Genomic DNA, 22,902 nt, shown 5'->3' on the forward strand with positions numbered 1-22,902 from the left:
CACTAGATCCTTTCTTTGTTCAGCTTTTTTAAGAAGAACTTCATATGTGAGTAGTGTATTGTATCATTTCCACCCTTTCTCTCCCGACTCCAGCTCTTCACATACCCTCCACATACTCCCTCTCAAATTCATGACCTCTTCTTTAATTATTAGTGTTATGTATCTATATCAACTATAGCTATCTATCCATACCTATATGGATAGACACACAGCCTATTTAGTGTTGCTTGTGTGCACATGTGTTTAGGGCTGACCAATAGGAAAAACTGCTTCCCCTCTCTCAGAAGCCTTGATGGATTGTAGCTCTTCATCTAGGTGTGGGTCCTTATGAAATATCCCCCCATCCATATGGTTATGTCAACTAGTGTTGTCCTTATACAAGTCTTATTTAGGCCTCTATATTGTTGAGGTTTCATGGATGCAACTTCTCTGTTATGTCTAGAGTACAACACCAAGCAGAAAATGTCCTGGTCCTTTGGCCATTACAATCTTTTCACCCTACCCCCCTCCATGATTTTCCCTGAGCATTAGGTGTAGGGACTGCTTTATAGGTGGGTCAGCCGGGGTTGGACACTCCACAGTCACTTTATGCATTTCTACCAGTCATGGATTCTGATAACAGTGTCTATCTGCTACAAGTAGAAGCTTCTTTGATGAAGAGTGAGAGCTATGTTTGCCTGTGGGTATAAGGATAAATATTTAGAATACAGTTAGAAATCTAGAAATCATACTGCTCAGGAAAATGGCTGTGGTAGGTTCTCTAGGGCCCATGACCTCTCTAGCCATCAATAGTTGGCTAGACTTGAAGTACCTTGCATGAATCCCCCACCCTATTTAATATTCCTTAAGTCCAATCAGAGAGTTGTTGATTGTCCCCAAGTGCCACTATCGCACCATTGGAGATATCTTGCAAGATGGTCACTGTTGTGGTTTATAGGCTTTGCAGCTCCATAGGACTGTTGTTTACTTACTGTCTCTTGGCAGCTTTCATAATAGCTTCAGATTCTATGAGAGCTAGTCCTCAGGCAGGAAGCTTCTAGGCCAGTTCTAACTTCATTCCTCCAAGCCCTGTATGTGAAGTACATGGTGTCTTCAGTAATGGAGTTTTGCCTTCAAGTTAATGGCAACAGACAAAATAGTTTTAGGAGTCTCCTTGGGTTCCCTTGAACAACTCAAAGGGATGTTTCCCATGCTTATCACTTGGTTTCTGTTAGTCTATGGCTCTTGTGGGGAACATTGTCACACCATGTGGCATATCTTTTGTTAAACTAATACATATACATTAACATATATATTTAATATTATATGCAATTTGAAATAAGCTTATAAAATAATAATTCCTTGTGGCTTTTTTAAACATCCTTATTGTTAATTATCTCTCCTTCCTTCTCCTTCTGTATTATCTTTGCTCTTTCCCCAGTTAAAGTTTATGAACACCTGATTTTTCTTATTTCTACCTTTATAGCACCTGTGTCCTACTATGCCACTCTCTACAAATCATTCTCTCTGCATCCCCTCATGATCTCTTTTTAATGCCTACTAGGAAAATGAGGTGGGCTGAGTGGTTTTGGAGTGGCTGACTCAAATCTGGAATCCTTCTGTGACATCTGATATATGCTTGATGAAAGAAACTGATTAGTGAATGAAACACCTACTGGACTCCAGTTATTTTCATGATTTATTTGATAAGAAAAGCCCAATATTTGAAAAAATAATAAAAAATAATTGATATTTTCTCATCACTGAACATAACATATATATTAGGCAAATGTAGTTGGTGAATGCTTAGTGTTACATCAGTCTGTTAAGATAGTTCTATACTGAACCCTGGCTTAAGATTAAAAATCATATATCCAAGTGAAAATGCACATGTTGGGGAGCCATGACGTAGGTAATAAGCTAAAAATAAGTTTCTTAAAATGTGGTCTCTTCTTAATCCACAGAGTCTATAAATGTTAGTTTTTAAGGCCATGTTTCTATTACATTGGTTAGAAATCCCACTGTTGGCTGGGCAGCGGTGGTGTATGCCTTTAATCCCAGCCCTCAGGAGGCAGAACCAGGTGGATCTCTGTGAGTTCGAGGCCAGCCTGGTCTACAGAGTGAGATCCAGGACAAGCACCAAAACTACACGGAGAAACGCTGTCTCAAAAAAAGAAAAGGAAAGAAATCCCACTGTTTAAAGCCTGCACCCAGAACACTATAGGTATTCTGCAGCTGATGACTGAAAGAATGACTTCCAGTGGAACTCACTGGGCTATTTATGGTGTGAAGGTCTGACAAGACCCTCAACTTGTTGTCAACCTGGAAGTAAATGGCAGAAATATCTTTAATGTCTTCTGTCCCTTCAGGTTAACACTTGTAAGAAAAAATAAAACTGAACTCAGACTAGGAATTAAAATCAGAGTGTTTAAAGCATTGAAAATTTCCTGGGTCCCAGTGCCAGAGCCACATTATCACTGTGGAGGTTTCTGGAGTCATTGAAAGATTCTTGTCAACTTACTAATGATTAAGTCATCTTATCAAAACAACAGTGCATAGTGTTTAGGAAAATTGAGTTTTCCATGAGTGTCATTTAAAATAAATTAGCTATTTCAACAGAATCATGGTCGCTGCAAATGATAATGTCATACGTTTAACTTAAATCACAAGACTATCTGTGTAACTCATTTGACTTCTTTGGGCTTTAGTTCCTTCATCTGTGAAAAGATAATTATCAGGCACATTATAATCATCAGTGGTCCAGCAATCTATGTCTCAGTCACTACAAGCTCGAAGGGTTCTGCTTCTAAGGAGATAAACAAGTGCCTTGCTGCTATAAGTGTTCTTAAAAGGACATAAAAACTCACAGAACATAGGTGAGAATCTGCCTATTATGTGATGTGTGTTATTATTGGACAACAGACTAACTACCCAACAGTTTTCTGTATAATATAAACCATGGTGACAGACAAAGCCAGAGCTTTTCATGTCGACCAAATAAAATTTTTAATTCTTTGAGTACATAGACTATGTTCATACCGTACCCGAGTCATGACAGTAGTAACCATGGACACTATGAAAGCCTATTGTTAGACCCTTATTTTAGACAATGGAATGATGAGGAAATTAATTACTTACATAATTCTGGCCCTGTATCCATGTTCAACTTCTCTGGGGTTTCATTTTTAAAAAAATTTCCATGGCAATAAGTTGACAATGGCCATAATTAGAGATAACTAATTGTATTGTATTATTTTAAATATTAGAGCCAAAAATCTTTAGAAACTTTCTGTAGACTAATTCTTTTCCTAAATTTCTTAAGGAGTGGATATTATTCTTAAATCTAGGGAGGGAAGGAAGGAAGGAAGGAAGGAAGGAAGGAAGGAAGGAAGGAAGGAAGGAAGGAAGGGAAAAAGGGAGGGGAAAGGAAGGAAGGAAGCTGTGAATAAGATTTAAAATTTGGATTTTATCCATAGATCTTAAAGTTAACTCTTCTCTCACCTCTCAAGTAGCATTGGGATCAAGATCTCGCCTCCCCCTTCAAACACTTACCACCCTAAAGCATCTGAACCAGAACAGCCCTTCTCCAGTCACCATCAGTTGGGTCTTCAAGCATCACATGAGAGCTTTATGGTATTGCATTTCCTTGTGAGACACTTTTAATTGTAAATTATTGTTATCATTCTATTAGTATATTTTAAATATTTAAATCTTCATACATTTTCAGCATTCTTCCCAGATCCACAGCTTCTTTCCTACACACCTGAACTTGTGTCTCACTTGACTTTTCACCCATCAAGTTCAATCTGTGCTGCCCGTATATTCTTGGATATTGCCTTCTACTGGAGTGTGGTCAACTAACCAGGGGCTAAGCTCTTAAAGAAAACTGACCCTCCCTCTCCTAGCAGCTAACAGCTGTGCATATCTCCTTGGCTATAGGTAGGATTTCATTTCCAACTCCCTTCTTTATGCTGGGATTTGGTCTGACTTGAACAAGCACAAATCTTGTGCATGCTATCATAACAGCTGTGAGTCCATATGAGCAGATAGATGTCCTGCTATATACAGAAGACACTGTTTCTGTTTCCTTGTCATCATCCACCATCTCTGGTACCACCTCTGGCACCTCCTCTGGCTCTTATAGTTTTTCTGCTCCCTATTGCTTAAAGATCTCTAAGGCTTGGGAGGAAGGGTATGATATAGATGACCCATTTCAAACTCCCCCTTCATATCCACATGCTGATAATGCTACTTTAAAATGAACTTTTATTTACAACATATTTAAATTTTTAATAAGAATTTTTTAATATTTGAGTAATAATGTCTAGTTTCTAAGTCTTTGAGATTTCAGTCCTTAGAAATAATTCAGTTGCACTATAATTCTATTTCTTTCAGTTCAGCATACTAGGCCAATTTCTACATACAAGATTTTGGTGTTGGGAGTTATGCTCAGTGGTAGAATGTCTGCCTCATATGTACAAGGCCTTTATTCAATGTCTACATTGTAAATAAAAAGTAAAAACATTTACAAAACCAGAAAGTGGAATGGCATGAGTACATTTTAGAAATGATAGGCTAGCTGCATTTTGGATGATTTTAAAGCTAAAATGTTTGCTTCAGATGTATAACTTATTATAGACCTCAGATAAGAGCATACTGCTATCAAGAAATTTGCATCTAACATCATTAAACTACTCCTCAAGAATAAATCAATTCCACTGTCTTGTTTTTCTCTGAAGTATTCATTTTGTGATTCCTAATGACTACTGTGAAATATTACTTCAAGTGTGACAGAATAATAAAAATATGAGCAGAGAACTTTCTCTTTGCTAGTTTTAACAGATTTCCTTGGGGGCTGATGAAACATTTTAACGAAAACTATTAAGTTGTTTATAAGAACTTGATGAAGCTTAGACTTCCAGAGCATAATGTAGTGTTTCCTCACTCAGAACCATGTCAAACACCATCCTGTCCCATCACTGTTGCTCAAAATTCACAAACAGATCCCCTATCCTATTCCCTGGGCATTATTTGTTTAAAAAGAATACAATTTTCTAGTTCCTTCACAGATTATAGTACTTCATTGCTTTCAAAGCCCCCACAGATGGTAAAATCATCTTAAACCAAAGTTACCCATATTCAAAACATTTGAGAAGGAAGAAAATGCCCTTTCACGCTATCTATGCTTGTGATGTGAGCATGTGTTTAGCAGTTGCATATGGAATCTTCCTTCCCACCATGCACGTGCCTAGGTCTGGGCATTACCATTGAATTACCACTGCAGCTTACCACTACTATCCTCTAATTCCAGCAGCAAACAGCTGTCAGGCACTTACAGATGCTGTTCCCTGCTCTACCTGATTCTGAAGGTACCATGATAAGAAGACAGCACACTCATGGACTCCTAATGAGGTCTGAGGCTGTCATTCATACTACTGTCTCCCACAGTTCTCACATACAGTTCTCACATCTGCTGCTCACAAGATCTCTGCTACCCTTTCCCATGTTTACCCTAATGAGCTCTATGGATTCCGTTTCCAGCACATCAACCTTAAGGATTTGTCTGACTTTGTGGGGAAGAAATTTATGCAGTTAGGATTCATATTTTCAAAGATCTCCCTACAGTACCCTATTGACTACAAAAATCAAGACTCAGCATTTGAGAACTAGAAAAGCTCTTTCAGAACACCAGTCCTACATTTACATATTGGAAAACTGAGGACCATAAAAAAAGTACTCTTCTTGTAGCTTTTTGTGCTCCCATCGAATAACAAACACAAATTTTTCAGTATACTATATGACTTCCTTAAATATTTTAATAACCTAGCCCTAAAGATATCACATTGCTCAGGCACAGGCTGTGGGAATCAACTTATGCTCTTTGACTAGCTCCATTACAGGGGGTGATACACTTTGAGAAAACCACAAAGGTTTGTTTACTCTTAATGCAAAAATCAGCAACCTCGTAAATGAAAACAGTGGAATGGTTAATGGAAGAGACTGTTACTCAATTCCTAAATATTTTATCTTTTTATTATTTTTAGGTGTCTGTGGTGGTATTGTGTTCCCCAAAATATTATGTACCCTAATAAACTTATCTGGGGTCAGAGAACAGAAAAAACACTAGATACTTAGGATAGGCAGTGGTAGCACACATCTTTAATCCTAGCATTCCAGAGGCAGAAATCCATGTGTTCAAGGATACAGCCAAGCATGGTGTCTCACGCCTTTAATCCCAGAAAGCGACCTTTAATCCCAGGGAGTGGTGGTAGAAAGCAGAAAGAAAGGCATGAGGACCAGAAACTAGAAGCTTTTAGCTGGTTAAGCTTCAGGCTTTCGAGCAGCAGTTCAGCTGAGAGCCATTGGGATGAGGACACAGAAGTTTCCAGTCTGAGGAAACAGGATCAGCTGAGAAGTTGGCCAGGTGAGGTTAGCTGTGGCCTGTTCTGTTTCTCTGATCTTCCAGTGTTCAACCCAATACTTGGCTCCAGGTTTGATTTTATTAATAAGAACTCTTTAAAATTCTGCTACAGGTGTCTGTTTGTATTCTAGAGAGAGAATGTGGATTTGGGTGGGTGGGGAAGTGGGGGAGATCTAGGAGGAGTTGAGGAAGAGAAACTGTAATCAGAATATATCATATAAAAAAGCTCTATTTTCGATTTAAAAATGATGTACTCTAAGCTGATCTAATAATTTTGGCAAGTTCAAGTCAATAAATTTTGTTTTAGCATAAATATATAAACAAATAAATTCCAAAATCTAAGATGGTAATTGCCGAGGTTGGGCAAGGTCTATGAGTCCCCACCTACCCACCCATGCTGCACTCCCTTAAAATCTTAATCCCTGGACACAGCTGGGGAAGCCAGGGGCACCATCTGATTAGTAGGAGGCTCTTATATCACTGGGACATGCCATTAGAATCCGGGAACTGAGACCACAGTGTGTGGGGGGTAGGGAGTGCTCGCTCTTTCAATATCTCTTGCTTTCTTCTTTGTCTTCTTATTTAGCAATGTGTATCTTCCACATAAATCGGAAGCTAAACTAACGGGCTGTCTGACACCTTGGACATCAAAACTCTAAAATCATAAGCCAAATAGACTTTTTCTCTTGCATGGTTTGCTGCCTCAGGTATTCCACTAGAGTGGCACAAAACTGATTGATACAACTATATAAACTCTGACGACCCTGAGAAAGGTTTGTTAGCACCTCCCTACATGAAAAGGCTGAATATACACCCATTTGCTATCCCAACTCTTTCCCCAAAAGGAGGAATATGACCTAAGTTTCAGCTGTGGTGGTAAGACTTTTTAGAAACATTGGTTAATAGTATACATCCATTGTCACTAATCCAAGCTATGGCTCCTGTGTATTTTAATTATCTAATACAGCTACTGTTTCATTTTGCTCTCAGAAATTTTTAGCTTCTACGTAAGCTGTGGCATACACACAGTTAACTGCATACACACAATATACTCAACAGCAGATTTCAAGTTTTTTACAGCTGTTCAAATGTGTATATGCATGTAACCACATCCCAAGTAGAGACATTGAGTATTTTCAGCATCCTAAAGGGCTCATTAGAGCCTTCTCAGATAGTGTTTCACTTCAAGAAGTAACCAGTGTTCTGACTTCCAACACTCCATATTTTCTTTGTCCTTGGACTTAACATAAAAGGTATCTTGTAATCTGACTTTTGTGTTTTCTCTGAATCACTTTATTATTGGGGAAGGTATTCATATTGTTGGCTGATGTGTATTCTGGTTTTTAATATACGTGTGAAAGATGCTATTGCATCTTTATTGCATATTTTAACCATCCTTTTTCCTATCAGTAAATGTTTGGGCTACTTCCACATTTGGGTAATTATAAATACATTTGCCTATGAATGTCTTTTGATAAATTTTCTTACTCACATCTCCTGTATATATATTTAAGATATGCATTGGGGTAAAATGGCTCAGATGAAGTCTGTATTTAATTAGATTTACTAAGATGTTTTAGAGGGGAAATTTATGTGCATAAATAAGAGGCCTGTCCAGTTACTTCCAGGTCCCCTCTATCCTGTAGAATCCTTTTTTCTTTTTTTCTTCTCCAGACATTTTGAGTTTCTATCTCCCAACACTCAGAAGGAAGGGCACTGGTTTATCTAAAATTGTAAATTACACATTCTTAGCGTTTGTGGGTTTTGGCTAAAGGAAGGTAAAGTTTTCCAAATACCGTCAGCACATCTATTCGGTGGCAAGGTTACCTCAAAGTCAAGAGAAGCCGTTGTTTTCCACTCTCCCAATGCTGCAGAGTGGACACAGTCCTATGCTCACAAGTCTTCCCCGGGCAGGTTGGCACAGGCCCTGCCTCTGAGTTCTGAAGCCGCCTGCAGGACAAGCTAATCAACCTGACTCACAGTGCACAGCCACAGGGCACAGGGGTTAGGCCAAGGCAATCATCTGTGTCTACTTCCACTGCAAAGATTTCTCTCTTTCTTGTATTTCACTTAATAAAATTAGTCACCACACATGGTGGATTAGCAGCAGCAGCTCAGCCTCCTTGGATTTGCATGAAATTATTCTCAGTGGAGAAATCAAGAGGCGATTTGCTCAGTCCTTGGCCTTGTTAGGAATTCCTGTCATCGACCCTGTCGCTCAGCCTGAAAAGCGTGTTTGTGATTATTTATTATTCGTAATGATTAGTCCCACTTTGCAGGCAGCTAGCAGGATACCATTTCCAGACTCTGTTTTCTTGTTAATGTTGTTGTGTTGCCTTTTTCTGAGCTCCTTTCATATGTGCGAGACAGAGCCGCGGAACAAAAGATGAGAATTTGGGGAAATGGGGTAACATGTCAAAATCATAACAGATCCCAATCACAGATCTGAGACCCTACTTTTTCCAAGGTGGACGATGAAGGCAGCTCTATGAGAGATGAAAGCTGTGTCTCCATATTGTGGCTATTTGCTGCTTGCACAGCCTCACTACATGGAAATTGGTGAAAGGTGAACAAATGTTGCCAGGTGCCAATAGCAATCGATACGTGCTGTAAGAGGGATTGTTCTGATGCCTATAGCCAGGCAGAGAGAACAAGCAGGGGATGACCAAGCACCTTACCTGCTCCATCTCCTGAGGTTCTAGAGCTTTCTTCAGCTCTACATTCCACACTGTGAGAGGCTGAACCTAGATAGATCAAAAACTGGAAAGAGAATGTATTCTTTTTTCTTCATAACCTCAGCGTGTGTAAGAATTAGGAATAATGAGAATGTTCAGTGTCTAATTCTGCATTTAACAATACTAAATAAACTAAGAGGACAGATGGGGATTGGCACAGGGGCACATGGATATAGCAAGATAACTAGTCCTTAGTGGCATCTAAGAATCTTACCTGTCTTTACTGTTGTCTCTGTTATTATCTCATCTTCTTCTCTTTCTTCCTTGTCCCCCAATTCTCCCCTCACAGCTTTCAACCCATGCACAACAGAACTACAAATTTGACATATTTGCTAAAATTACCTGTGAGACTAGAAAGCATCGCAGAGAATCCACAGCTAGAGGAGCTAGTCTTTATTTAAATAATGAATCAGAATTCTTCTTTTCCCTTGCAGATCAGCTTCAGAATTTCACAGTTCAAAAAACTGTTTTTCCTTCGTGCAGCTTAACTCTGTAGTATCATATATACTATTACAGGTTATTTTTCAAGTAGGAAAGAAAAAAATCTGTGTACGATTTCATATGGTAGATAGCAATACTAGAACTTCATGCTGAAAATAAAAGTTTTAAATGCTGTTTTGTTATAGAGGAAAAGCGTTATCTAAGTATTGTAGGAATGGAGATTGTATTGGATATTTTCCTTCTTGCCACTCTATTCAAGCATGTTGGCTGGCTGAAGTCATCATTGTGTGTTAGTGCTGGCTAATGAGAAGATTGGCCTCTATGGTCCTCCCTACACTACAGGGTGGTGGGAACAGAAGGCACCTTCTTTCCTGCAAGGCTAACAGACTGGCATAAAGGGTCATGGTCCCACTTTGTCTCTCTGTGGACTCTAGTCTCCCTTCTCTCCTGGGAGAACATCCATCTACATTCTGTGCTTCATGTCCTTGCTAGAATACAAACAAATGCTGGCTCATTTTCTGTTTTCCTTCAGAATCATATTCTTCTTCACAAGGCTCAGATCTTTTACAACTGGGGAAAGCTCAGTAATGCTTAGGGATTCCTGAACTCTCTCTGAATTGTAAAGACACACATTCATGTTTGCAGAAGTTTCTCATCTGACTTCTTAAGAATTATAAATCTAGCATTCTCTGTGAGAAACTTCCCAGATAGATTTATTAAGAAAAGCTTCCCTCACCCTGTAAGTTAAAATGTAGACATGTATAATGTCCTGATATAGATACAAATATGTATCAAATAGCAATGAACTTTTTAGATAGACCATTAGTTTTGTTTTATGAATTCTAAATTTATAATCACTCAGGAAAAGGGGAGGAGATACTGATATACATCATGCAAAATAGTAATGAATGAAACTAGTGGTTTTCCTTGTACCTTGGTAAACATTTTAGAGACCCTGGGTATCAGGAAAGGATCGTAGAAGAAAATATTTTTTAGAAAAATATATGGAATTGAGTGTGCCTGCTTGCCAAAATAGCCTACATTGGCAACTATCAGCAGCATAGCATTGACCTATGAACTTGACAGGAGTCTCAAGTGTACCACAGGAAAGCCGTCTATCTATCCAAATCAAAATCAAATGATTCTCTAGTACTTAGACCATCTTTTGCTCAATGTTTGCCATTTCATGTCTGCACTTCAGAGAATGAGAATTGTCTCCTCTACTGTAGTTATTTTTGCTTAGAAAAGATAGAGGCTGATACAAACATTCTGGAAGAACATATGAGTCAATGTAAGTGTATACAGAGCTTTGTTTTCAAAACTCCTTATCTTAGTTGGGATTTCCATTGCTGTGAAGAGAGAGACACCATGACCAAGGCAACTTATAAAGGAAAACATTTAATTGGGGTTGGCTTACTGTTCAGAGGTTTAGTCCACTGTAGTCATGGCAGTAAATGTGATGGCATGCAGGCAGACATAGTGCTGGAGAGGTAGCTGAGAGTTCTACATCTTGATCCACAGGCATGTGAAGGAAACTGTCACACTGGGTATGGTTTGAACATATATAAGACTCCAAAGCCCTCCTTCACAGTGACACACTTCCTCTAACAAGGCCACACTTCCTATAAATGCCTCTCTGTATGGGCCAAGCATGGTTCTCTGGAGGCCATTCCTATCCAGACCACTACACTCCTTGTCATATCTACATATTGCTTTTAGTTAATAAGAGAGAAGATTTTTGAAATTCACTTGTAGAAACTCAACAACTATAACAGCAGCCTTTCTTATTGTTCTTAGCATGTTCTAGACACTATACTCTATACTTTATATACAGACATAATAATCAGATAATCCTCACATCCCCCATAAGAAGTAAGAACACTCTCTATCTCCATTTTACACAAGAGCAAACTCATCCACAATGAAATGAATCCCTTGCCTCAAGTCCCACCTTTGGGAATTTGGTGGAGATTGGAAATAAGAATATGTGGGCTCCCATTCATGAGCTCTTGAATGAAAAGATTTTAATGTAACAAGATACTGGGGAAGGAAAAAACCAGGCATGATAGCACATGCCTTTAATCGCAGCACATAGGAGGCAGAAGCAGGTAGATCTCTAGTTTGAGGCCAGCCTGGTCTATAGAGTGAAGGTCAATAGAAACACAGAGAAACCTTGTCTCAAAAAAAAAAAGAAAGAAAAGAAGAGAAAAAGATACTGGAGTGATTTTTCTCCAAGTAGACAAAAGAAATTGAACAAGAAAGAAAAGAGTAATAGGTTTATGTCTACAGAGAAACTTACTTGTGAATCCATTAGTTCTAGGTAAAACAGAAATTGAGTTTTTGGTTTTAAAAAAAATGACTGCCAAAAGGAAAACCTTAAAATGGTAACCTAGAAACAACTTTAGATGAACAACTATGGAACCTGCATGAGAACAGACTAGGCCCTCTGCATACAGGAGACAGTTGTGTAGCTTGGTCTGTTTGAGGGGCCCCTGGCAGTGGGGTCAGGATCTATCCCTGATGCATGAGCTGGCGTTTTGGAGCATGTTACCATGGTGGGATGCCTTGTTCAGCCTTGATACAGGGGGGAGGGGCTTGGTTCTGCCTCAACTGAGTGTGCCAGGCTTGCTGATGCCTCATGGGAGCCCTTACTCTTTTGGAGGAGGGAGAAGGGGGAAGGTTGGGGGAGCAGAAGGAGGAATGAGGGGAGGGGTCTGTGGTTGATATGTAAATGAATAAAAAAATAAGTAAAAAGAAATATAAAGTAACTTTGGGGTAGTAAAGAAATGGCTTGATGCTTAAGAGCTGCTCTAGAAGACCCAGCTTTGATTCCCATCCCCAATAATTCCAACTCTAGGAACTTCAATGCCCTTTACTGACCTTCATGGGCACCAAGTGTGCATGTCCTACACAGACAGACATGCAGGAAAAATATTCATGCACCAAAAAAATAAAACAAATTTGAAAGCAGAAGGGATATTTCAAATGTAACTTTGAAAATATGCCCTTCTCTTTTACTAAATGTCTAAAGAGCAACTACGATGCTTGCACTTTCCAGTCTTTCCTTCGCTATATGCCTTCATTCCTTCATTGTGATGGAGTCTCCCATGCCCTAATTCTCTTTCCTTAGACTTATTTACAAATTACACTTCTCCAGTGAGCTAGCTTATGCAAATGTTTTAAGAGATAATGATATATAATATCTCAACCATTACTCTCCTTTATGACAGTAAAATTCTCACTGGATTGGCTCCAGTTCTCTTGGGTTTTTATCCACGACTTAAGACAATTAAATCAAAATATAAAAATGAATCATTAAGGTAGTCTCTGTGAAGTACATGCAGAAAAGCCAATAAGAACTGTGGTGCTTCATTTTTAGGACACAATCTTCCAGTACATAAGTAAAAGGCCATAATGGTCATGTTTTTCAAAGAAATGCCATAATGAAATTTCTTTAGTAAAATGGCTAATGGACTGGTAATTGTATACTTTCTTGACTATGCTGGTACTTATCGTTAATGTGATTGCACAAAATGAATAACATGTTTTACTTTATTGAGATTGGAATAGCAAATGAGCTAACATTGCTTAAAAACAAAAATACGGAGTATTGGACTGGTAGTGGAGGCACCCTGTTTTAAAAAGACCAGAGTGATTGAAAGTTTAGAGCAGTTACTTTGTAGAGAGGAGAGACCACATTCTCTTCTAATTGTCTTGATTGTCACCAATCAAGAACAGTAGGTCTCACCACACTGTGCACAAAAATATCTTGTCAGAAAATCTCCTTGCCTTTTGTTGAAAAGTACAATAGAGGCTTTCCACGGGTTCCTGGCCTTGTCTGCCTCACTACACCTCACATTCCTCACGTGCACTGTACGGCTGGGAGGCCTTCCAGCACTGTGTTTTCTTCTCACTGCCATGTGTAGATGATCTCCTGACTCCCTCAAACTATACTATAATCTTTTTGCACCATTTCTTCTCCAGTAGCAACACCGTCAGCTGCTTCTCCTGCACAAAACCACATTAAAACACAAGCATCTCAGAGGGGCATTATGTATATGGATAACCTTGAAATTTTATCAATATATATGAAAATACATTATAAATAACATGTATTATGTTGTAGCAAACTTTATAACTAGTCGTTTTGAGTTAGCTAGTTTATTGTGACTCTGGAAGAGAGTAAGATTGGACCATATCACAGTTTTCAGTCATTTCTCTGGTGATGAATTAGACATAGACTTTGTCACCTCCAAGAAAACAGCATTTTCCTTTCATTCTCTTACCCTTAAAGTAAAAAGGGAGCTGTGCAGGAACACGAAGGCAATGGCTTCTCTGTATTTTGGGCATAATATAATACTGCAGAATCTGCTCTGTGAGGTCAGACAAGCCTGAATTCTGGTTCCAAGTCTGCCTCAAGCCACACTGACAGTCCTGAAGAAACTGTGTGTCCCTCTGAGTTTCAACCTCTCCATCAATAAAGTGAAATCAACTGAATTGAGTCTGAATTATCAGCTGATATCAGCATGTTTTCATGAATTTTCTGATTACTCCTACCCTGTTTCCTTTTCCAATAAATGCATTAGGCCTCTGAGTAACAATTTCTACAGCATTACAATCCCCAAATGTTAGCAAATACTTGAGCTCAGGGAAAGTAAAGTTACTTTGTCATAACACTTAGAAATCAACAAACATCTGTTATCTTCTTCCTGAAAGAAAACTAAATAAGGAAACCAATCCTGGAGTCTGTGGTAGTTGAGGTAGATCTTTACGATGAAGTAGAAGGGACATGCCAGAAGGAAGGACCGCCATGATTTTTTGAGGCTTGATGTTGGGTCCCAAACTTAGGTGTGCATAAGAATTACCCAAATGACTTGTTAAAACAGAATGCTCGTCCTCAAACTCAAAGTTGACAATTAAATTAACTCAGGTGAAATCTGAAGATTTTCTCTCTAACAGTTATGGTTAACTTTATTGCAGTTGACTTGGGACCACATTCTGAGAACTCTTTGGAAATGGGTGACATGTCAGGATACCACCATGACTTGGTTGTTTCTGATAAAGCAATGCAATGAACAAACATACCGAAAAACACAGACCAACAAAGGTAGAAGGTACATGATCCTCGAGAAATATGAACTTCTAGTGGAACATAATCTCTACAATAGTGTGAAATTCAGTGAAAGCCCAATTTGAAAAGATAGACACTGATGAGCATGAGCTAAGAAGTGAGAAATCTGAGCTTGCTTATCTAGTTAAAAAGCTTGGTATAATAAATAACTCAAGGAAGAGATGATGCAGGTCTGAGCTAAGTAAGTGTAAAGATGAAAGTAAAATGGAGATGGTAGGATCCTGTGTGAAAGGGTAAGAGAGACCTTGTTTGAACATGCTCTTCAAGCAACCACAGTCTGTTATGAACAAGCTAAACTTTAACAATTCTAAATATCTGCTAAAGAGATTTTTGACTCATCCCATATCTTTACCTATTTGTATGTAAATAAGTCCTCTATGTGTGTGTATGGGAGAGAAAGGGAGACAGAGAGAGAGAAAGAGAGAGAGAGAGAGAGAGAGAGAGAGAGAGAGAGCGAAAGAGGGAGGGAGGGAGGGAGGGAGGGAGGGAGGGAGGGAGGGAGGGAGAATAACAATAGCTATTGTGCACTCAGTGCTTGCTTTACAACAGGGATTATTTTGCATATCCTTCATCTAGTATTTTATTTCAGTCCCATCAATCTCTGCAGTGCAAATATTATATGATCCCAGTTTCATACCCGAGGAAACCATGGCTTACAGAGTAAATCATGTTTTGTTTCAGATAACCACAAACTGCAATATCTCCTCCAAATCAATCCTGCCTTTTCTTCCATTTGCGTTCTGCCCCAGGTAGAGGACTGTGGATTTATTATGTGGATTTCCTCCACTTGTTTTTGATCGGGGGAAGACCTGGCAGAAGTTTAAAAAAAAAAAAACATAAAAAAGAGTGAAGACCATATTTATTTTTCACATCCCTCCCTGTGCATCGTTAAATATCAGTATGCCATGGCTTTCAACAAAATGAAGCAGGTTTTCTAAAAATGACCCTGTCTACCCAAGTTTCTTGTTGACTCAGAGACCGATTTTTGCAATCTTTCCTTCTGCGTAGGAGTTGCAATGGGTCTTCAGATTCCGGGAAAGGGGCATGCACATTGCTGAGAGCTTCCTGATCAACCACTAACACTTTCATCCCAGGGCTTAGTGACAACTTTCATCAGATTCTCCCCCTTTGAACTCAGAGTGTCCCACCCCCCTTCCACTGGAGTCCCAGCTGATATAATTGCTAAAAAGAAAACACATTTTAAAAGCTATTAAGAAAAATGAAATTATGAAGTCTTCAGGTAAGTGGATGAATCTGGAAAAAAAATCATCCTGAGTGAGGTAATTCAGACCCAAAAAGACAAGTATTGCATGTTTTCTTGTAGATACAGCTATTAGTTTTTAAGCTTTCAATATGTGTGCTGCAAGCTGAATAACCACAGAAATTAGGTGCCAGGTGCCCAGGAAGGGATTAGGATGGAGGAGAAGATCTCCCAAGGAAAGTGAAATAGAATATATCTTATAAAGTGATAAAGGAGAAGCTAGAATGGGAAGTTTATGTGGAGAAGGGTATGGGAGAACAGGGTAAAAAGGAAAAGGGAAGGGACAAGTAACACTATAGGCCTTTTGAAAAGCCATATGGAAACCCACTATTGTAAAAGCTTCCTAAAATGCATACGTATACGTAAGAAACAAATACACAGTCAGCATATAATGGGTGAAACAATGCCCCTAATAGGCATCTTATGCCACTAAGGAAAACCTCTAGGGTTGGAAATAGGTTACATCTTGCTGAGTCATTGGCTAAGAGTCCCGTGTACCCCATAAAAATATCACAGACAATTGCCAAGGATATTGGTTGTTCTTTACAACCTGATGGTAAGGCTCTATTGATCAAGACAGCACTTACTTATACCATCAACATAAAGAAGTCAAGCTGTTGCCTAGCCAGAAGCTTCACCCCTACTGATTAGTATTCATGGTGCTGGAAGATATACTCTGCATGCCACTGGAAGAGACAGGTAAACATTAATATCACCCAGATACAAACCCTGCCATCTACACACAGACTTAGTTGCCTCCAAGAGATATTAGTGCAATAGTGGCACAGAAAGTTACAGGAGTAACCAACCAGTTTTCCACTAGATGTAAGGCCCACAAACATGAGATGAAGCTGACCCTGCTAAAGTGACCAAGAACCTGAGACTAGATAGGTCATAGTCCTAAGAGAAAACCAAATACTGTTATTCTGCTAAAGCTACTGAACAAAAAGCGACTTCTAATGGCATTCTGCTCCACCCGTAGATCAATGCCTAATTCAGCACTCATTGGAGAAGTTTCTTCTTGCACTAGACAATAACACGGAGACACACATCTAGACAATGTGCAAAGAATAAGTGACTTTGGAGCACTCAGTTCTAAATAGGATGTCTTCATCAAACCCCTCCCCTCAGGGCTCAGGTATCAATACAGAAGATAAGACACAAAGCTTATAAATGCAAGAAATGGTGGATGACCCCAAAGCAACCATGTCTTACAGACAAAACAGGACTGATGCACATAGGAACTCAGAGAGACTGTAGCAACATGTACAGGGCCTTCACAGTTTCTAGTTAGACAATGTTCCAGCAATGAGAACCATCTAACTAGAGGGGGAAATGGGACACAGGATCCTACCCCTAGCCAAGAAGTTATTTGAAACTGATAACTGCTAGGAAAGGGAAAATCAGTTTTCTCCAGTGGGGTGTGGCCCATTATATGCTGACTCCATATTTAAATCTCTTTCATATATATATATATATATATATATATATATATATATATATATATATATGTATATATGTATTTAGGAAACTATATAGTAGTGTTTCCATATGGCTTTTCAAAAGGCCTTCGGTGTTAGTGCTTACACCTTTAATGAAGTACCCACACTTCAGGGCAGGCTGCATGCTCAAGAGTAGTTGGCCAACACAAAACAAACTCCATGTGTTTTAGTTTGGTTTGGTTTTTGTAGGCTTTTTTGCTTTTTTTTGTTTTGTTTTGTTTTGCTTTGACATTTTTTTGTCTTGATAAGTTTTTGTTTACTTTGATTTTTTTTGTTTGAGAGATAAAACATGAAGTTGGGTAGGTATGAAGGTAGGGAGGATCTAGGAGGAGTTGGGGGGTATGGAAAAGCATGATCAAAATATATTGTATAAAAATTTTAATTAAAATTAAATTAATTAAAAAGAGACCAAAAATGCTTTAAAAAAAAAAAAACAGGTGAGGCAAGGACTTGGAAGTCCTGACACACATTGCCAACCTCCCAAAGCCAGTATCATAGAGATTACATGGGAAGGAAGGACAGGTTGGTGAGGGTGTCTTCAGTTTGAAATAGAGTTTAGACAGAAGCAAGGAGTTACTAGTTAAGTAGATTTCTACAAATCAAGGAAAGTTCAGAGTCAGAAAAAATCATTATGTAAAACTCTGTTCTTTGCCCCTTGATCAGTTCATCCCAATTAAGGAAAAATAGAAAACTCTTGACATAGTCCCCAATACCTTTGAAATGACACCAGCAGTTTTTTCAAATGCTGATAGGTTTGGTGGCTTTGTCATTATAGAGATTATAAGAGGCAACCTTTGGTTTTCTCAGTCTCACATCTCACTCTAGTACCTGCCCCTTCCATCAACAAGATGACCAATTAAAATAAAGGGTGAAAGTGAATGGGGTGATGCTTCTGTGAGGTTCCAAAGAGACTGTTGAAATTAACAACCTGGAACACAATGTGTATTACTATTCGAATGGGTGAAATCGAATGAGACGAAGAGGATCTCTCTCTCGAGTGCTGCCTTTCTATTCTCTTATATTTATACCCTCTTCAAGTATAACTCATTTTCCTAGAGTTATATATATATATATATATATATATATATATATATATATATATATATATATCCCTAACTATAGAGTTACATGTATCTAAAGTTAACATACATGAAGTCATCAAGAAACAGATGGATGTTCAACTTCCCAGAACTAATTATAATTTTTTCTTTTTTTAATTTAGCTTTATTTTTGAGATTATAATATAATTACAACATTTCTCCTTTCCCTTTCTTCCCTCCAAGCCCTTTCATATAACTCTCCCTGCTCTCCTTCAAATTTATGACCTCTATTTTCGCTAGCTGTTATTACATGCCTATATGTGTATGTATATACATATATGTTCCTAACTATAACTTGGTCAATTCATAAAATGTTATTTGTTTGTATGTATGTAATTATAACTTTTAATCTGAGTTCAGAGAAGAGTATGATCTCAGCCAAGATGCCAGTTTTACGTACTCCTTCCTGGCAGATTTCTGTAAGAAATGAGAAGCCACAGATGTCTGGGCTGACAAAAATAAGCTTAGGGTTGAAGAGTTGGATCAGTGGTTGAGACCATTAAATATTATTGCAGAGAACATGGGTTCTATTCTTAATACTTGCATGGCCACTTAATACCATCCATAACTTCAGTTCCAGGGGGTCTAGTTCCCATTCCTCCTTTCTTGGGCTCTAGACACATGTGTAGTGCACTTACATACATGCAGGTAAAATACTCATACATGTAAAAGAAAAATAAATAAATCTTTAGAAATCAAAAAGAATAAGTTTAAGTCATATCTTTACTGTTACACATTGTTAAAAAATAAAATAACCGGGTGATGGTGGCACACGCCTTTAATCCCAGAACTTGGGAGGCAGAAGCAGGTGGATTTCAGTGAGTTCGAGACCAGCCTGGTCTACAAAAAACAAAAACAAAAACAAAAACAAAAACAAAAACAGGACTGTTACACAGAGAAACCCTGTCTCAAAAAACCAATAAATAAGTAAGTAAATAAATAATTTAGGGTACACAGCATAATGTTATTGGTATATATAAAAGCAGTTACTATGCTGATAAAACCAATTGTGCTGGCTAGTTTTTTTTTTTTTTTTTGTCAACTTGGCACAATCTAGAGTCATTTGGTAAAAAAGAATCTCAGAGGAGGGATTCCATGAGCAAGGGACATCAAGATCATGATGGAAAAAAATACAGAGACGCCCAGCCAAACTAGTGGAAACTCATGAACTGTGGACCGATAGCTGTGGAGCCCCCACGGGACTGGACTAGGCTCTCTAGATAGATGACACAGTTGTTTAGCTTGAACTGGTTAGGGGGCCCCCAAGCAGTGGGATCAGGATCCATCCCTGGTGCATGAGCCGGCTTTTTGGAGCCCAGTACCTATAGTGGGACACCTTGTGCAGCCTTGGTGCAGGGGAAGGCCTTGGACCTGCCTCAGATGAATGTACCAGGCGCTGCTGACTCCTCATGGGAGACTTGACTTGAAGGAGGTGGGAATGGAGGGTGGGTTGGGGGGAAGGCTAGGGGACAGGAGGAGGAAGGAGAAGGGATCTGTGGTCGGTATGTAAAATGAATATAAAATTCCTTAATAATAAAAAGAAAAAAAGAAGAAAAGGTAACTTTATTTTCAATAAAAGTAAAATAAAATTTAAAAAAAAGAATCTCAATTGAGAAAATGCCCCCATAAGGCTGGCCTATAGGTAAATCTGTCAAGCATTTTCTTGATTGATGACTGATACGAGAGGGCCCAGCTCACTGTGGGCAGCGCCACTCCTGGGCTGATGGTCCTGGGTACTATAAGAAAGCTGGCAGAGCAGGCCAGGCAAGCAAGCCAATAATCATCATTCTTCCATGCCTCTGCTTGAGTTATAGCCTCTAGATTCCTGTCTCGAGTTCCCATTCTGACTTCCTTTCACTATGGACTATGATACAGAAGTGTATGCAAAATAAATCCCTTTCTCCCCAAGTTGCATTTGGTCATGGTGTTTTATCACATCATTAGAAACCTAAACTAATAAACCAAATAACATATTCATCATCTCACATAGCTACCCAGTTAATTTTGATTTTCATATTAAGAGAACAAACATTTCTTGTGTACTGTGTGTTTTTATTGTATTTCACATGCTGTGTGTTGGATTTCTAGATTTATTCACCCTTTGCATCTGCTACTATATGTCCACATTTTAAATTTAAATGTATTATTTCCTTAGCCCATTTTATTCCCACGTTCCTCCTCTTACTATAAAATTGCCATACAGTGAGAAAAAAACATGGATATCACGGAGAAAATAGAGACTTTCAAAAATGACAATTGCAATAAGTTAAGAGCTGCTGCAAATCTAGCTTTTGTAGGAAAATTTTAACGTGACAACAAATATGTATACCATACAATAAAGCTTTAAAGCCTAGGATTCAGTTGCTAGTCAATGCCCAGTTCTACTGAAATTCATACTCAGCATGCTCAACCTATGTGTACAAAATAGTGTGAAGTTTCCACCTAAGTACTGTGATAATTACATCCAGTACACGTGTGACCAAAAGCAATTCAATTTTCTTTTCCTGGAAAGTGTCTCATTGCATTGGAAATGAATGAGACTCCAGTGCATTGTAAAATCTCGATCTGATCTCTTGCCTCTAAGCCCAGGGATATTTTCACTCTAGTAAATTTCTATTCTAACAAGTTACAGAAAAGCTATTAATAAAGTCTCTCAATTCCCATACCCCTTATTCAATGTTCTGCCTGCTGCATTGGAGCTTAAACAAGTGAGTCTATTCCAGTCACACCCTCGTGGTTGTTTTAGGTAGTCTGCAGCCTTGAAGGGGAATTTTATTGCTGCCATGAGTGTGATCAATTCTAGTCCCACAACAGAATTGATCACACAGAAATAGACATCTGTCTTCCAGACAGCCACATTTAACAATCCCAGAATGTCTCTGTCTATTATTTTCACTTACAGACAAGTCTGCCTTCCCCTCACATGACCAGATTTCCCTAGCCCAGAGAATATGGTTCCTTTCTACCATATCTGTTGTAGATGGTCCACCTATTTACATCTATGAACTTGGAAAATTAGAGGAGTATAAAAATAGTAAGACTAATAAGCAAATCCAACCTTGGTCTCTGAAGCAAAAACCAGATTTCCCCACTGTAATGTCCATAAGGCAGGTTCATAGATTAAATGTAGCCAGTATTTAGAGCATACTTTTACAACTGCATAGTCTAAATTTCTGTCACTTGTGAGTCAGTACTGTCAACCTGGTAAGGTGATTTTTTTTTTACTGTGTTATCCAGCCTGTTCAACATCCCACAGCAGTATTAGTAACAATTTATAATAAGGAAGTAGGAATGTCAACAAAGAAAGCTAAATAATTTGTTCAATATCAGGTACCAAGATACTGACAGAGAAAAACCTGGACTTGAAAGTCACATAGCAACATTGGGCCTCCCAGACAACCAAGGTCACAGTACTCCCTCTTCTGGGGATAGACATAGCATGTTTTCATTATTACGTTTTAACTATGCACCGTAAGTGGTCTTGTTATGACATTTCCACACATATAAAATGCACTTTGTCACTCCCTTTATTGCTCTTTCATATCTGCCTCCTCCTCTGTCTCCATTTACTTTCTATATTCCTACAAATTCCTTTTTATTTCAGTTGTATGTGTTTTCCCTAACTTCCACCTCTGAGATTCAGTATCAAGTCTAGTCTGCTTCACTTCACATGACTATCACCCATTGCGTTTGTTTTCTTGTAAATAGAAGTTTCATACTTTTGTAACAATGAGTTAAAAGTCCATCACACACACACAAAAATAAAAACTTTCCTTTATTCACTCTCTGTCAATGGGCTCATTCTCTTCTTTTTCTATTGTGAATAGTACTTAAATAAACCTGCACATTCAAGTACCTTTGTTGTACATAGAATTAGATATTTTTGAGTATGGAAGTGGAACACCCAGATCAAATGCAAGTTCTGTTTCTAGTTTGTTGAAGAGACTCTATAATGATTTCCATAGTAGCTGCACTCATTTACAATCTCAAGGAGGTTTCCTAAAATCAAGACCACCATTTGTTATTGTTTGTTCTCTTAATTCTACCCTGAGTTGGATAAGATATATTCTCCGTGTGTTTGGATTTGTGTTTCCCTGTGGATAAGGAAGTGAAATCTGTCTTGTTTCATGTACTTGTTGCACTTTCATATTTCTACATGGATATCTCTAATACTCCCAACCTCACCTCCTCCAAATTCTCCAAGAGTATTGAAATCCATTCTAAACCATAAATAATGAAAAGGGATCCCAGCACTTGGGAGGTGAAGACAAAATAATCAGGAATCCAAGCCCAGCCTGGGTAAGTAGAGAACTAGAGGCCAACTTGGGCTAC

The 22,902-nt window shown here is 38.5% G+C and overlaps 1 protein-coding gene across 1 annotated transcript in view; it reads left to right on the plus strand.

Annotated features, from left to right (window-relative positions):
- Nucleotides 1-22,902, plus strand: part of Gabrb1 (gamma-aminobutyric acid type A receptor subunit beta1) — a 408,892-nt gene that overhangs the window by 226,246 nt on the left and 159,744 nt on the right. The gene's annotated exons all lie outside the window — the stretch shown is intronic.

Source organism: Peromyscus californicus, unplaced genomic scaffold (assembly GCF_007827085.1).
Source record: "Peromyscus californicus insignis strain IS unplaced genomic scaffold, ASM782708v3 Scaffold_13__1_contigs__length_99412109, whole genome shotgun sequence".
Taxonomy (NCBI): Eukaryota; Metazoa; Chordata; class Mammalia; order Rodentia; family Cricetidae; genus Peromyscus; species Peromyscus californicus.